Source organism: Miscanthus floridulus, chromosome 13 (genome assembly GCF_019320115.1).
Source record: "Miscanthus floridulus cultivar M001 chromosome 13, ASM1932011v1, whole genome shotgun sequence".
NCBI lineage: Eukaryota > Viridiplantae > Streptophyta > Magnoliopsida > Poales > Poaceae > Miscanthus > Miscanthus floridulus.
This window is the reverse complement of record NC_089592.1, coordinates 18,884,532-18,889,684: the sequence shown is the minus strand read 5'-3', so window position 1 is coordinate 18,889,684 and position 5,153 is coordinate 18,884,532. Positions and strand designations below refer to the sequence as shown.

General features: G+C 47.4%; 1 pseudogene; it reads left to right on the top strand.

The window, feature by feature from the left end:
• Positions 1-746: 746 nt before the first annotated feature.
• Positions 747-4,813, top strand: LOC136499550 (7-deoxyloganetin glucosyltransferase-like; annotated as a pseudogene).
• Positions 4,814-5,153: the final 340 nt, after the last annotated feature.

The window sequence follows — 5,153 nt, the reverse complement described above, 5'->3', positions numbered from 1 at the left end:
TCGTTTGGAGGAATCTGGAGGAATTTGTGAGAGAAAAACACTGTTCCGGATGAAAAAAAGAAGCGGATCAAACCGGGTTTAAGGGCACAACAGGGAGGATGAGTTCTGATTTTTTTACCACTTATCACTGCCGATTGCCCACCGCCAGATCCAAATCTGACAGTAATGGGGTTTTCCGATTGAGTAGTTGCATGTTCTGGCATGATGAGATTTGTCCAAGAAATATTCAACTTTGTTGAAGGATTTGTGCAGGCTCTTTAGCATTAGAGCTTCATCGTGCCTTTTGAGGTTTATGACACCAAGCCCTCCTTCCTCTCTTGTGATACGTACCATTTCCCAAGTAGCTCGATCTGGGTGGTTTCCTTCCATTTATGTATTTGTCAATCTATTTTTTTATAGGAATCTATTTTGTAATCGATGATGCTGAGAGGGGGAAGATGCTCATGTAGAAAGTGGGAAGTGAAAAGAAAACTTCATTTGCTAAAGTCGAAAGTCAATAGAAGACTACATTTGTTAATTTTGTGCGTGCTGCGGCCGGCAAAAAATGACGCGATGTTAGTGGAAACTGTTTGTTTTTCAAGTATCGCCGTCCCTTTGACTTTCAGGCTGGGACCTTGCCGTCCATTTCAATTGATTATGGTTAATAAAAGCGACTAACTACGGTGGCAGGGCAAAGCACTGATCGAAGCCAAGCCAAGTTGCCAGTCACCAAAAGCGTGCAAGCTATAGCAGCAACACGAACGGCGATGCCGCAGCCGCACGTCGTGGTGGTGCCCTTCCCGGGCTCCGGCAACATCAACCCGGCGCTGCAGCTGGCCCAGGCTCTGCGCCACCACGGCGTCTTCGTCACCTTCGTCGCCACCGAGCACAACCTCCGGCGCGCCCAGCAGGCCGCAGCCACCGCGGGCGCCGTGAGTGGCCGCGAGGGGTTCAGGATCCAGACCATCCCGGACGGGCTGGTGGACGCCGACCGGGACCAGCAGGACTACGACCTCGGCCTGTCCAAGGCCACCACCCACGGCCGGTGCACGGCGCCGCTGAGGGAGCTCGTCGCGCGGCTCCGTGGCGGCGCAGCGCCCGACGTGCTGCCCGTCACGTGTGTGCTGCCCACGGCGCTCATGAGCTTCGCCCTGGAGGTGGCCCGGGAGCTCGGCGTCCCCAGCATGGTGCTCTGGACCAGCAGCGCAGCGGCGCTCATGTGCCACATGAGGCTCCGGGAGCTCAGGGAAAGAAGCTGCCTACCACTCAAAGGTACTCCCGACGCCCCTTGTATACAGAGGAACGCCCCGCGCGTGCGGAAATTGCTGGTAAAATTATACTATTTATATTTATTAATATAGTTGAATAAATATCATAATACATGTTAGCATTATGGTGTGGACAACTAAATATATATGTTAAATGATGTGGTTTGCTAATGTGAATAGCTCCAATGAAGACATAATGACATGTGTTAGTGGATACTGATGTGAACACTTTGTATTGCGAGATAGTGGGATATTCTAGTGGATACTAATGTGAACACTTTGCATAGCAAGATAAATTGCTAGTACAAATAAATAGTAATATGTTACTGTAGTCTAATCTTTGCCTAAACATCTTCTAATAATCTAATCTAACAAAACATTTCGCTGGAATATAGCGAATTTAGTTTACATTTTGAAATTTTGACAAACTAACGCAATGGCATAAACATGGTTTGGCAAATTTATTATTCAGGCCTCATTTATCCATATATGTTCAAACTCAAACTTCAAATAAAACAAAATTCATGTTCAAGCATTTTGCTACTGTTGTGCTAGATCTTGACGTGGATGTAACCTAACTCATTAAAAAAATAGCTAAAGTACTCCCTCCATCCCAAATTGTAAGTTGTTTTCACTTGTTCAAAGCTTTTGCTATGTATCCAGTTGTACATAATTTCTAGATACATAGGAAAAGCTATGAACCTAGAAAATTAAAGTCAAAACAACATACAGTTTGGGATGGAGTGAGTAGAATTTTACTGCATACTATGTCCAAACTAAGAAAAAAACAAATGCTTATACCAAATTGAGGCAAGTAACTAACAATATTGTTCCCTGAAACATTTATAGTTTCAATAAGAAATAAATCATTTCAAAAATAAATAAAGGAAATCCCATATTTGTCTCCTTCCTTATAGCATCTCCTATAGTTCCCAAAACCCACTCCTAATCTTGGTTTTCTAGCATGATTGAAAAAATATACTCTCTCCAACAACTCCTTATTCCAACTCCAATTGTAATCTTTCCACACTTCGAAAAATCGGTTGATACACAGTTGGGTGGCAACATCAAATCCATGTTGGTGTGACTTCTCCCCACATTTCTTCCTTCTCGAACCAAGAAAAGCCAAGAAAGAAATCGCCACCCCTATCTTTATTGTCGCTACCCCTAGAAGCCACATCTCCATCGCCCTAGGAAGGAGGTAAACCCAATCCTTGCCGCTCTCCTCTTTGCCCTAGCCTCTTCTTGGCATACCCTAGCCGAAGGCCTCTACCCGCCCCTAGACATCACTGGCCGGCCGCAGCCACCGTATCGTCTGGCGGGATATGGCTACTGCTGACTTGGCCCTGCCTGGCTATGGCTTGCTGCGGCCCATTGGGGGTGGCTGGCTGGGACATGCTTGAGGGTTGGCCAGGGGCGGCGGACATGATCTGCGCACGAGAAGACCAAGCTACCGCCAACAAACCTTCACGTGGACTGATTTTTTTTTTATTTTGAACGAGATTTTTTGAAATAATAGGAGAGCCCAGCAAATATCCGACCAACTCCCAGCTGGCATGCACACACTACTATACATATACAGCCCGCTGCACTAGTTTTCAAATTTTGCGAAGCCCAACGCATAGTAATTCTGCAAAAAAATCACGACTTGCTAGCTCACACGGCTCGGCTAGTTTTCTTTTCTTGATGAGCCAAGCTAGTGTTTTACCTCATTAAGTTAATGAGCTAGCTTGAGCTGGCTCACAATTCAGCTCACGAGCCAAACGAGCTAAGTACTTCATAGTCAACAACCTATAAACTAGTAACAATCAAGTTTGGTTTTATGTTATATGTATGAGATTGGAGTTTGCAACTGCTGTATGTTATGCATTACACTTATTATTTTTATATAATAACATTAAATTAGTTTAAAATTGACGATTGGTGTCGTATATGCTATTGTTCTTTTCTCTAAATTTGGTGAAACTTAGAAAAATTTGAGTTAAGACAACTTCAAATTGTGAATGGATTGTAATAATTATTCAAAACAGCAGCTGGGAACCAAAAGTTAATATATGTATATGTGTGGATTTGCTCGTTCTTTTCTCATCTTTGCAGATGACAGCTGCTTAACGAACAGCTACCTAGAGACGACGATCATCGACTGGATCCCCGGCATGCCGCCGATCAGCCTCGGCGACGTCTCGAGCTTCGTCCGCACCACCGACCCAGAAGATTTCGGCCTGTGGTTCGGCGACACCGAGTCCAACAACTGCACCAAGGCCGGCGCCCTCATCATCAACACGTTCGACGCCCTTGAGCCGGACGTCCTCGCCGCCCTCCGTGCCGAGTACCCGCGCATCTACACCGTCGGGCCGCTGGGCTCCCTTATCCGCTGGCACCACGACGAGGAAGACGACGCCGGCGGCGGCTCGCTTGACCTGAGCCTGTGGAAGCACGACACCGAGTGCCTGGCCTGGATGGATGCTCAGTTGCCGGGCTCCGTCGTGTACGCCAACTTCGGCAGCCTCACGGTGGTCACCGCGTCGCAGCTGGCGGAGTTCGCGTGGGGCCTCGCGGCGACGGGGCGCCCGTTCCTGTGGATCATCAGGGAGGACCTCGTCGCCGGCGTCGTCGGCGGGCCGAGCCGGCGGCCGCGCTGCCCCCGACGTTCACGGCGGATACGGCGGCGCGGGGCCGCGTGGCAACGTGGTGCCCGCAGGCAGGGTTTACAATTTCAGCGAAATATCGCCGAAATTTCCGAAATATCGTCTTTTTCGCTGAGGTCCGAAAATTTTTTTATCGGTCAAAATTTTTCGGTTAAATTCATCGTTCACTCTAAAATTACACCAAATCACATTAAAATGACCCTCCATATCATCTAGTCTTATCAAAGCCCTAAATTTCTTCAAATTTATTTAATTTTCTCACTCACATATTGGACGGCACTAGTATATGCAGCTCGCCCACCGTCAGCACACTGTATTACCGCGGTTCTACTTCTGTGATATATTATGTTATTTCGTCGATGTTATATAAATTTATGATGGATGATGGATTATAGAGTTTTTCTAGTGAAATGATGCCAAATTTGTTTAAAATTCAATTTAAATTTATTTAAATTTGAACCGATATTTCCGAAATTTCCGAAATTTCGTATTTATCGCTGGGGACCGAAATTTGTTTCTTACCGGTATTGTAAACCCTGCCCGCAGGAGCAGGTGCTGCGGCACCGCGCCGTGGGGTGCTTCCTGACGCACAACGGGTGGAACTCCACGTGCGAGTGCCTCGCCGCCGGCGTGCCAATGGTGTGCTGGCCGGTGTTCGCGGACCAGTTCACCGTCTGCAAGTACGCGTGCGAGGTGTGGGGCGTGGGGCGCCGGCTGGACACCGAAGTGAGGAGGGAGCAGGTCGCTGCGCATGTCGGTGAGGTGATGGAGAGCGTGGAGGTCCGGAGGAGCGCGGCGAGGTGGAAGGCGATGGTGGAGGAAGCTGCTGGCGCCGGCGGGTCGTCGCACAAGAACCTGCTGGCCGTGGTGGAAGCGCTCGGGGTCAGCTCGCTCAACTCCGAGTCGTCCGAGGCATGAGGAGAGGAGATTTGAGGAATGTGTGTGTGGTGTTAGAAGGAGGAGGGTTTATTCAGATGAAGGGAATTATTAGGCCTAAATTAACTTCATGTGCTAAATAAAACAAACTATATCAACCACTCTCTCCGAGACTCGGGTAATGTTTTCGGCAACGGTAGTCTTTGAAACATTGATTTGACAATATATTTTCTTTTTTTTTAATAATGGATTCATTAATCGGACATCTATATTCATCTGACCGTTTCAGGAGAGATGTTAGAAAACAGGGTTATGCTGAGGTCATAGTTTTTTTTTCTCTTTTAGTTGTGTGTTCTTCTCTTGGTTGAGGTGTGAGTCTAAG